The sequence below is a fragment of the Pelobates fuscus genome, chromosome 6 (genome assembly GCF_036172605.1).
Source record: "Pelobates fuscus isolate aPelFus1 chromosome 6, aPelFus1.pri, whole genome shotgun sequence".
Classification (NCBI taxonomy): domain Eukaryota; kingdom Metazoa; phylum Chordata; class Amphibia; order Anura; family Pelobatidae; genus Pelobates; species Pelobates fuscus.
In genome coordinates this window covers 59,061,246-59,073,992 of record NC_086322.1, presented here as the reverse complement: position 1 = coordinate 59,073,992, position 12,747 = coordinate 59,061,246, and positions in this window count along the sequence as shown.

Sequence of the window (12,747 nt, the reverse complement as noted above, 5' to 3'; positions counted from 1 at the left end):
TGGATTGGGATGGGTGGACCCTTATTGGATCATCTCTGGTGGAATCCAGAATATATGGGTCCTTCTTGAAGGTCCATCCAATGAAGGGGTGTGACAGCTTGTCATCAAGCACGCCAGACTGACTACATCCCCAGAAGCATTATTTGTCTTAGTGCCTGCTACACAGAGCCTGCACATCTAATGATGTACTAAAGTGGGACAGTTACCCGATGCACTTGGATGTGAGACTAACATCCCCAGAAGCATTATTTGTCTTAGTGCCTGCTACACAGAGCCTGCACATCTAATGATGTACTAAAGTGGGACAGTTACCCGATGCACTTGGATGTGAAACTAACATCCCCAGAAGCATTATTTGTCTTAGTGCCTGCTACACAGAGCCTGCACATCTAATGATGTACTAAAGTGGGACAGTTACCTGATGCACTTGGATGTGAGACGCCAAAGAACAGAAACGGGATGGTGGTACAGGACTCTAAAATAGGGACTATCCTGCTGAAATCTGGACAGTTGGAAGGTATGTCAGTATATGTGACTGATATAATCCCTGCAACAGTTGGGTTTGAAAATACCAGGGTATTTCCACTTCCTTTCCACTTTTCATCCAGCCTCACACATAGACACAGGAGGAGCCACAGTCCCAATTTTGGCCAGACAGTCCAGACTTTTGGATACTGTCCAACATACTGTCACAACTTTGTTCCCTGGTTTCCTGTGTTGTGGACAGAAGAATTAAACCAAAATAGCTATTTACTAATGTCTATTTATTCTGTGTTCACTATGTTAAAACTGGCTGCTAGAGTAAATATTCCCTTCCCCCTTTATGGTTCAGTCATTATTTCCTCTGCAAGTTTCTTGTTACACATTCTTGTGTTAATAGGTAGCCTCCTTTGCTAACTCCTCCCCCACTTCCTTTGTGCCAATTCCACGTGCAACAAAATGGAGAATCACTGTTAAAGTAACAAAGAAACTACTCACTTCCCCTTTCTTCATGTATCCAAGCCAGAGCTGGAATATGGGGGGAAGAGCTCTGTAATGATGACATCACATCCTGTAGGGTGGGACCCTTTTTGAATGTTAACCAATTGTTGAATTGATATTGTATGTTTAAACTGTGACGTATTTTTGCTTTAAGAAGGAGACCCCCCTCTGGGGAATAAAGCATTCCTTAGTATTTCACTGATCAGAAACTTTGTCTCCGGTGTGAATTACTTCTAGGGAAAGCGTGCACGCATTCATCAATCAATTTGGAAGGTGTAGATAGACAAATAATCAAAGTTTTCTTTGATCCAAAACAAGTTGGCGCCTGAACAGGGACATTAAGGGTAGTTAATTCACTTCAAAGCCGTATATACATTACAAGACGGGAGAACAAAAGGACTACCAGAGATTGGAAAAGGAGACTGATCAACTCTGGCTATGGTAAATGAGTTAATTACCTACCTATATTTTCCTTTCTTTGGATTTCGTTTATTCTCCGTGGCTTCACTACGGCTTCGTGTGAATGACGTCTTCAGACAGGTATATATATACCCATATGTCCTCTTATAGAACTGTATAAACCCTGTCACTTGTCTATCTACAGCCTAACTAAATCCAGAGTTTGAGTTTTTATGTGTGAAAGTGTCTGTTTGAGAATCTGTTTTGCTTTCTTTTGATTATTTGAGGTCGGGGTGTTGAAACCTGGCGTTTGTGGCCGGATTATATTAATTGATAATCCTGGCGTTGTTTTTATTTTGAGATCAGGGGGTTCATAAGACAACCCTGGCGGTTTTTGGCCGGATTATATTAATATTTTAATATTAAATCCTGGCGTTTCTCTATTGTTTTTATTTTAAGTTCGGTTTTGGGAAATACCAAACTGGCGTAATCGGTTTTAGTTTGTTGAAATAATGAAAACAACAAACAAAGAGTTAAGTTGTTGTATGTGTGCTTGAGTGTGAGTTTCTATGTGTATATGTACTGAGTTTATTTTAAGGAGTCTATTTTCAGCTGGCATTAATTTTAAAGAATTTGTGTGCTTTGGCATATATATTGTGCTTTTGCATGTATACTGTTTTTTTTTTTTGTTTGGTTTTTTTTGGGGGGTATATGTTACTTGTTATATATTCTATCTGTGTCCTGTAGTTCTCCTATTCTATATTTTGTCTTCAGGAGAGCTGTGCTTAGGCACTCACATGGTTAAATACTTTGTGCTGCTTGCAACTCACTTTCTCCTACTTCCCCCCTTTCCCCCCCCCCTTCTGCCCCCTCCATTCCTTGGAGTCTGTGCTGCCAGATGTTAGTTTATTTATTTTTATTATTTTTTTTGCATCACTCTGGGTGTTTTCTGTGCTCTGCTAGCTTGGTGTGACACTTTATGCAAGTTTCTTGCAAGTCTCTCTCTCTCTCTCTCTCTCTCTCTCTCTCTCTCTCTTTGTCTCACTGTCTCTCTCTGTCTCTTTAAGTCCCTCTCTCTCTTTCAGTCTCTCTCTCTTTCAGTCTCTTTCTCTCTCTTTCAGTCTCTTTCTCTCTCTTTCAGTCTCTTTCTCTCTCTTTCTCTCTCTTTCTCTCTCTTTCAGTCTCTCTCTCTGTCTCACTTTCTCTCTCTCTCACTCACTCTCTCACTCACTCTCTTCACTATCTTCACTCTCTTTTGGTCAAGGGTCTGCTTGCTGTCTCTTTTCCCTGTTTCTCTCTATCCAGTTCTACTGTAGTTTATCAATGGGTCAGACTCATGTTAACCCCTCCCGTGGTCGGTTAGCCTGTGATCTTGTAAAGGAAAGAGCTGGGGACTTAGCTGTGGTCAAACTCCGGAAAATTATTAAACTGTGTAGTATTAATATGTCCCCCAGTGGCAGATTGCAGGCGGAAGACTGGAGAAAACTTTTAAACGACAAACATGGGATCTTGGTAGATCATGGGTTGAAGAAATCAGCTGATGCGTGGTATAAGGTTGCTTGTGTAATTAAGAAGGAGGGGTGGATTGAGGAGGAGATAGACCTAGAAGGAAAAAAAGTCTTTGTATATCATGAAAAAGGTTGTTTTGTTGAATCTGTTGCAGACGTTTCCAGCCCTCCTCCATATGATAAAGCCTGGCCTAAAAGGGAGGTGGCTCAACCTGCCTCTGGAGCGCCCCCACAGCCCATTCATGCTAGCTCCCTCTCTCCAGCCCCTGCTGCCTTGTACCCTGTTCTTAAAGCAGATGGTTCATGTTATTTTCCAACCCCCACTCCTTCTCCACTCCAAGTCTCAGTTCCCCCTTCCCTTCCTGTTTCTCTGCCTCCTCCTCCTCTCTTGCCCATCTCTGCAGCTACACCCTCTCTTTCGGCTCCTGTTGCTTCTGTCCACGCCCAATTCCTTTCACTTCTCCCTATAACTTCCGCCCTTACTTCTCCTGTGGAATCCTTCCCTTCTGCCCTTTCACTGACACCATTTCCTGTTTCTAACACACCCATCCCTTCCATGATGGTAACGTACCCTACCAACACCCCTGTGGTCTCTTCCCCCCTCCCTTCTGTATCCTCTTCCATTCCAACCCCTCTTATGGCTGCCCCCAGTGTATCTTTCCCTATTATGACTATTGGATCCACTGTTCCTACAGCATCAGGCTTTCCTCCTGCTGCGACCCCGGCAGCATCAGGTTATTATCCTGCAACCTCCACAGCTTCCTTAGCCACTTCTCCCCCTGCCTCGCAACTTGATTCGGTCTAAATTACTACTACAGTTAATCACCCTGCGACCAGTACTACAGCTGGTCTGATTCCCATTCTCACTGCCGATAGTAGTGTCCAAGAGGCGCAGCCTCCACAGACCACAACTAATCTACCCTCCAGTCCTATAGCAGGTGCTTGCGGTGCCCAGCATGATCAGGAGGGTGCCCCTTTGATGTATGTTACCTTCAACCCGTCCCAAGCTGCAACACTGGTACAATCACTTCCTGACCCTGAGAAACAGCCCATGCCCTTTTTCCGTCGGATTGTTCAGATCCGTAAAACTTACTCTGCAGCATGGCGCGATTTGTTTAGTCTGTGTGAAATTAAGGCAGGGGATGCTTACTGGCCCGTAATGGAAAGGAGCTTTGATGATGCCCGTCTCACTACGGATACAGATTTTCAGTCTGGTATCACATTTTGTGAACAACTCCGTGCATGGGCTCAAGATAAGTTGACTGATCAGGCTATTTCTATTGCTGATATTGTTCAAGAAAAATCAGAAACAGTTGAAAGATTTCATTCTAGGTTAACTCAAACCTTTTCTGATCTAGGTTTCAACACATGTAATAAGTCCCACACACAGATGCTGTCAGCTGCTTTCGTTGCAGGCCTTAAGGAACCCATAAGGAAAGGCCTGGTCCAGTCCCGTCCCGAATTCAGGATAATTCCCCTGGACACTCTCCTCCTGGTCGCTAAAGGCCTGGAGTCAATCCAATTGCCCCTGCAAAAGAAATCCAATCCTTTAATGTTTTCCTTATCTGACCCTGCAACTCATCTTGCCCCTGGCGGGTACCCTATTCCATCACCTCTGGACCCTTTCACAGCTCAGGCCCCAGGACCACCACTCAAAACGTGTTATCACTGTAGGCAACTAGGACATTTTAGAAATGAGTGTCCAAGTCTGCATGCACCTAGGCAGCGCACACATGCTCTACGGCCACCATATCCTGTGGCCGGTTATCCTCCTGCCCAGGCGCTTGGTTATCCGTTACCTGGTTCTCATTATTATCCTAATAACCTACCCTCTGCAACTTATCTGCCCACTAACAATCCAATGCCTAGACAACGACGCCCTACACAGCATGCTCGGCAACCATACTATCCAACTACACCTACACGTACATACCCTGGTCCAGACCAGTCTCATATTGATCTTGTCCAATAGGTAACAGGCAAACCTGTGTCCAATGCCCCTGTCATGGCAGTGTATACAGGGGATAAAGGGGGGCCCCTAGCTACAGTGGTCCTACCTGTGGAAGGCTGCCCAACCACCTTCTTAGTTGACACAGGCGCAGCCCGTAGCGTACTTAGAGCATGTGACCTGCCTGACGATTCCTTTCTCTCTAATATAGATGTTTCCTGTATAGGTGTTGATGGAACCCCTCGTAGCAACCCATTAACTAAGCCCTTACGGGTGGGTACTTTCCCAGATCTCCTTACTCGTTTTGTAGTGTCTTCCTCTTGTCCTCTTAATTTGTTAGGGGCTGATGTCCTGTCCCGCTTGCAAGCCTCCGTCTCCTTTACTCCAGATGGTAAGGTTCAGTTATTGACCCCTCTCTCCAGTGATGATACCTCAGCCCTTTGTTCTTTACCCCTCCTACTCCACATGGAGTCACCCCATGGGAATGCAAGGGTCCCAGATAATTCCCCCAGTGCGCTTGACAGAGTTCCTGTGCAACTGTGGTCTACTGGTCCCGATGATATTGGACGTCTTAAAGTTCCTCCGATACTTGTGCAGTTGCTCCAAGGTGCAAGTCTGCCCAGAAGACCACAATATCCATTGACTCCTGCTCAGTCCCTTTCTATCTCCAAACAAGTTGAAACTCTGCTGGCTGCGGGTGCTCTGGTTAAATGTGTATCGCCTTGTAATACTCCTTTGTTTCCAGTTAAGAAAAAGACCGAAAAGGGTGAGCCGGACAAGTACAGGATGGTTCAAGACCTCAGAGCAGTCAATGATGTTACCATCTTGGAAACCCCCATTGTTCCAAATCCTCATACTCTACTATCCCAGGTCCCTCCGTCAGCTAAATTCTTCACAGTGGTGGATTTGGCAAATGCCTACTTCAGCGTGCCTTTGCATCCCTCTTGCCAATACCTGTTCGCATTTACTCATGACCGCCAACAATACACCTGGACTGTAATGCCCCAGGGAGCACAAAATTCCCCAAGCCAGTTTGCAAGAGCCATGGCATACATCCTGGAACCATGGCAGAAATCACACACAGACGTGGTCCTCCTGCAATACGTGGACGATCTCCTTCTCTGTGCTGATGATCTCCCGACTGCAGAATGTACCTCTGAAGATTTCCTCTGTTTCCTGGCCGCCCAAGGTTGTAAAGCATCTAAGAAGAAATTGCAGTGGTGCCGACCATCGGTGATCTTTTTGGGGCATTGTCTTTCTCATGGCACCCGGCACCTTACTAGAGACAGAGTGCGGGGTATTACATCACTATGCCCTCCATCGGCTCATAAGTCCCTCCATGCCTTCCTGGGTCTTATCTCTTACTGCAGAGCCTGGATTCCTGAAGCCTCTACACTGTTGCAGCCGCTCTACGATGCCCTCAAAACTGAACCATTTTCTTTATCTCCTGAAGCCCTTACCAGCTTCTTCGCATTACGACGTGCTGTTGTTACTGCTCCTGCTCTGGGCCTTCCCAATTACGAGAAGCCCTTCAAGCTCTTTGTCTACGAAAAGATGGGCCATGCATCTGGTGTTCTCACTCAGTCTCATGGGTCTCGTCAACGTCCAATAGGGTATTACTCCTGCCAGTTGGATCCTGTGGCCAGAGGAGGACCCTCCTGTCTTCGGGCTGTATTTGCAGCAAGTGCTCTGCTGGACAAGACATGTGACATAATCCTTGGTCACAAGCTAACCATTCTCGCTCCACATGATATTTCTGCGATACTAAACCAAGTTCAACCTAAACATCTCTCTACTCAAAGACATCTTCGTCTCCAAACAACTTTAATGTTACCCGATAATGTCTCTTTACAGCGATGTTACACTTTGAATCCTGCCACTCTTCTGCCACTTCCCAAGGGGGGAGTACCACACTATTGGTACAGTCTGAACATAGATCCTGATGCCTTCCTTGATCTGGATGTCCATATGCCCACAGTACCACACGATGAACAGCCATCTCCTCTATGGCATTGTACTTTATGGTTCAGAGACGTGTCGGGGCCTGACCCTCAGTATGAAGAAGAACTGTTTCAATTGATTGAAGTACCTCTCACTTTGACAGACATATACTGTGATACAAAAGGTAACACTGTAGTTTTAGTCCAATTACCCACAGAAGTGACTCATATGTACCACCATTGGGAGATGGCAGTTCCTCATGTCTCTATTACTAAATCTCCAAATATCTCATGGAAGGAACTTGGTCCATTAGCCAAAGCATGGAGTGCAACAGATCAAGACCAACTTTCTGCAGAAGGTGTTACCAAACGAACTGTGAATTGTAAGACTACTGGTTACCCACAGTATCACACAGAAATATGTGAAGATGCCCCTCCCAAAGATTCTGACCCAGACATCCCCCATGATTGTTTTGAACAGATGAAGATGGAAACAACCCATCTTCCTACAGTACATGAAACGGCTCTGCCAGATCCTGACTGCACACTGTTTGTGGATGGCTCCAGATTTGCAGATGAACAAGGAAGATACCACACTGGATTTGCAGTGACCACAGTAGATCAGGTACTTCAAGCATCCCCACTTCCTGCGTCTATGTCTGCTCAAGAAGCTGAACTAAAAGCCCTCACTGTAGCATGCCAAATGTTTGAAGGGAAGCGTGTTAATATTTATACCGATTCAAGATATGCCCTGGGCGTAGCACATGATTTTGGATTAATATGGAAAACAAGAGGTTTTCTAACAGCAACCGGTACACCAGTTAAACATGGTACAGCTATCAAGGAATTGATGGATGCTTTACTCCTTCCTGAAGAAGTGGCCATACTGAAAGTAAAGGCCCATGGAAGACGGAATTCGGAAGAAACATGTGGCAATCATAAAGCTGACCAAGCTGCCAAAGATGCTGCATGTCAATCAAGGGAAGTGGACAGAAAAGTGTCCGGTGAGGAAATTACTATTTTTCCCATGCAAACCTTACCTACGGACCTCAAGTTTTTGAAGGAACAGCAAGCAGCTGTAAGTCCCGAAGAAAAGCAAAGCTGGAAACAGAAGGGAGCGACCTTACAGGATGGAGTATATACTAGTAATCTCAAATTTTGTCTGCCTAAATGTATGTATCCGGCTGTGGTTCAATGGGCCCACGGAGCAGCGCACTTGTCTAAGACCCTCATGAACTCTTTAATTGCTAAATATTTCGAAGCACCAGGTATTACCACTCTGACTAAAAACTACTGTAAGTCTTGTGCTATCTGTGCCAAGTGCAATCCGGGAAAATTGGAGAAAGTTTTCCCCAAACATCTGGCGAAGCCACACTACCCATTCCAGAGAGTCCAAATTGACCATATTCAGATGCCAAAGAGTGGCCGGTATGAATATGCCCTAGTTATGGTGGACATGTTCTCAGGATGGCCAGAAGCTTTCCCGGTTACTAATATGACCGCCAAGACCACTGCCAAGCGGTTGCTCACTGAAATTGTCTGTAGATATGGAGTTCCTGAAGTGATTGAAAGTGACCAGGGCCCGGCTTTTACAGCACTAGTAACTAAGGAAGTCTGGGCAGCACTAGGGGTGACCCTTGCATTTCACACACCCTATCACCCACAAAGTAGTGGTAAGGTAGAACGTATGAATGGCACCTTAAAAGCCAGAATGCTTAAGATGGCCCAAGAAACTAACCTACCCTGGCCAGAGAGTCTCCCCATAGCTCTATTTAGTGTCAGGTACACACCAAGAGGGAAGTTTAACCTGTCTCCCTATGAGATTTTGTTTGGTTCAGCCCCTAGGTTAGGTTGTTACTTTCCTCAACAACTCCAACTGCAATCAGATGTTATGGTTAATTATGTGACTGCTCTTTCCCAAGTTTTAAACAAGATACATGCCCAAGTGTTTTCTTCCATTCCAGATCCAGAGTCTGATACAGGCACACACAAGTTGCTCCCTGGTGATTGGGTTCTGGTTAAGAATTTCGTGAGAAAACATACCCTTGAACCCAGATATGATGGTCCGTTCCAAGTCCTTCTAACCACAACTACCTCAGTTAAATTGGCTGGAAAGAACTCTTGGATACACGCTTCACACTGCAAGAAAGTTCCAGCTCCAGAGGAACCAGATCCTGTTATAACATGAATTTTGTGTATTTGTTCTTGCTGCTAGGTCTGATAAAGGCCCAACAAGTCGCTATAACCAAAGACAATCATGTTTATACATTTTGGTACAATTCCTCTAATACACGGGTAGCCACATTTGCATTTGATTATTGTGATATCGTAAACTGTACTTTTCCACCAGCGTTGTTGTCAACAGTGTACAAAGATATACCTAACATTAAGGACCCATACATATGTGTGACTAATGACTACTGGGGATATGAGTGTAGTTCATGGAAGGCAGCAGGGTGGAATACAGGGCCAGCCTGGGGCTATAGACCACAAAGTGCCTTAGACAGATTAGATAAAAATGGGGAGTCCTTACTGAAAAGAATGACGTTCAGGAAACCAGGGGGGGGCGACACCTATGAAACTAGCCTTAAACATAGAACACCCCAGTCCTGGAGATGCTGGACAATATGTAATGGGAATGTACTGGAAGGGAGGAGGTTCATACAATAAACAGGGGACCTTTTACTTACAGGACATGTATGACTCACCTGAATGGGTAGGAGCCACACACATGACTATTAATCCTCTTAAGCCACATATCAAAACTCTAAAAGAGATGATAGCTATAGCTAACCCCACGTATGAGGACACTATGGCTGTAGAGACGGGTTTCTCTGACACTAACTTATGGCTTGAGTGGATGAAATATAATGCTAACAAACACAACAGATCTAACTGCTATGTCTGTGGAGGAGCGAGGCCTCACTTAGGTACTGTCCCTTTGAACATACCTCCGGAGATAGAGATGTGTTTCCTAAGTCTCTATACTATACTTAAAACCAACCGGACGGAATGTGGATCATGGATAAAGGAATACCCAGTTGTCCTTAAAGATGTCAAGCCAGATAAAGGTATCACCATATATCCAGGGAACTACACTTGTTATGGTATATATGATGGGGTAGGCCAATTCTTTGGTAATTTCACTGGTAAGTACTGTGCCACATATAGCCCAATTCCAGTTGCCTTTATCCAACAACACATAAGATCCCTTGGAGATATATATTGGATTTGTGGGGATATGCAGATTAGAACCAGATTGGAAGGCGTATGGTGGGGAGAATGTGCTCTAGCTAAGGTAATTATGCCTATACACATAATCTCTGACGGACACCAAGATACCCCAGGTACGTTACACCAATACTCTAGAATAAAGAGAGATACTCCTGTAAAAAGGCAGTTTTGATCCCCATATTTATATAGATACCATAGGAGTGCCAAGGGGGGTGCCAAATGAATTTAAAGCAAGAGATGAAGTGTCCGCAGGGTTTGAATCTATTTTTCCAATCATCACGGCCAATAAAAATTTAAATTGGATTAATTACATCTATTATAACCAACAACGTTTTGTAAATTATACAAGAGATGCCCTCCAGGGTTTGGCGGAACAATTACAAGCTACTTCCCAGATGACCTTCCAGAATAGACTGGCCTTAGACATGATTCTGGCAGAGAAAGGGGGAGTATGTAAAATACTCCCAGACACCATGACATGCTGTACCTATATCCCAGATAATACAGGCCCTAATGGTAAGGTAACGTTGGCAATAGAAAAGTTAAAAAGTTTATCCAACGAACTGAAAAGGAATTCTGGGGCCACAGATCCATGGGAAAGATGGTTTGGATGGATGTCTGGATGGCAAGGTGCTCTGGCCCAAATAGGTGTTGCCATTTTAATAACGATACTCATCCTCGCTCTTCTTGTTTGTTGTGTATTACCTTGTCTTAAGAAATGCCTACAAAAGACAGTTGATCAGACAGTCGACCAGACCACCCCGACCTTCCTTCACCAAGAGATTGATGACATAGACCGTGATACACCACATACACCCTTACAGTCCCACCGCACTAAATCAATAGCTACTTCTTCTTAAGGACATTCAGGGATAGCGTCTGTCTCTACGGGCAGAAGTCTGGCGCGGAAGAAGTAGTGGACAAGCTGCTATGGGTAACCCGCACAGTGAAGCGTTCGAGGCCTGTTCAGACAGATGTGCAAGATAGCCTTTTGTTATTTTTCTATAGGGACAGTATTAGAGTTAGAGATAGTAGTTATTAGTAAAATAGCCATTTTAAGGGGGGACTGTTGTGGACAGAAGAATTAAACCAAAATAGCTATTTACTAATGTCTATTTATTCTGTGTTCACTATGTTAAAACTGGCTGCTAGAGTAAATATTCCCTTCCCCCTTTATGGTTCAGTCATTATTTCCTCTGCAAGTTTCTTGTTACACATTCTTGTGTTAATAGGTAGCCTCCTTTGCTAACTCCTCCCCCACTTCCTTTGTGCCAATTCCACGTGCAACAAAATGGAGAATCACTGTTAAAGTAACAAAGAAACTACTCACTTCCCCTTTCTTCATGTATCCAAGCCAGAGCTGGAATATGGGGGGAAGAGCTCTGTAATGATGACATCACATCCTGTAGGGTGGGACCCTTTTTGAATGTTAACCAATTGTTGAATTGATATTGTATGTTTAAACTGTGACGTATTTTTGCTTTAAGAAGGAGACCCCCCTCTGGGGAATAAAGCATTCCTTAGTATTTCACTGATCAGAAACTTTGTCTCCGGTGTGAATTACTTCTAGGGAAAGCGTGCACGCATTCATCAATCAATTTGGAAGGTGTAGATAGACAAATAATCAAAGTTTTCTTTGATCCAAAACACCTGCTTTTGGGAACACAAGGGAGCTGTAACCAACATGCATAGCATTAGCACATGATTAAACACACCTGCGGTAGGATCAGGACACTAGGATCCTGCAGAGAGCACTTAAACAGCCTACCTCCAGGGTCTGCCCTTAGTGGTCCAGCCTGGGTGATGGACAGACAGCCTAGCAAACATTCACACCAGGCTGACATGCCAATCCTTTGGGCAGACTCACCCCCACTCTAGTTGGATCCACCACCTTTGGGTGAGTACCAGTAACTCAATCACATCACTGCCCTGCCACTTTCCTCCCTCCCACCAGCATCCTGATTCACATGATGTGTTTAACTCTCTGTAACTGTTCCTGCCACTCTGCTATCAAGCATAGGAAGCTGGCTAGAGTGCACTGGAGAAGTACTGGTTCCTATCTTTCTCTGAAAGCTTATTTGAGCTCTATAATTATAAGTGCTGAAAACAGGCGCCCTCTACAGGGCAGGTGCTTCCTCTGTCCACTGAAAAACATGGCCCTGCTTCCAGCTTTCCAATTATACCAGTAAAGGAGGGACCTGGCGCCTGGAGGACACCAGGTAAGAAGTCAAACCGTTCTAATACAGTTTGACTACTTACAATAGGGAGGTGCCAGTGCGCTCCTGGTATCATAACCACTACAGCAAGCCAAAGGAATTATAGTGCTTGGAGTTAAATCAAAGTAAAACATCTGACACAAAAGGCTGCAAGTCATATGCCATCCTGCAAAAAGTGGTTTCTCAAATGTCCCAGAGCTATATTTGTATCTCTGTATTGACTTTACTTGTACTTAGTTTAATAGTAATTGTTTGTGTTGAGCCAAATTTGCATAATCAGTATTTTCCATTTCTTAGCTGCACGGCACAACAATAACGGACATAACTAGGGGGGGTTTCAGGATATAGGGTGAAGGATGTAATAGTGTTTTAGTATTACTGGTAAACACTCATCAACAAATGTAATTGCTGCTTATTTCTTTCCATTATTCACAATTTAAACCAGTCTAACTATCCTTCTGTATTGATTTCATTGTATTCTGCTGTTTTGTACTCTGTTTGTGCTTGTGCTTGTGGGTTGT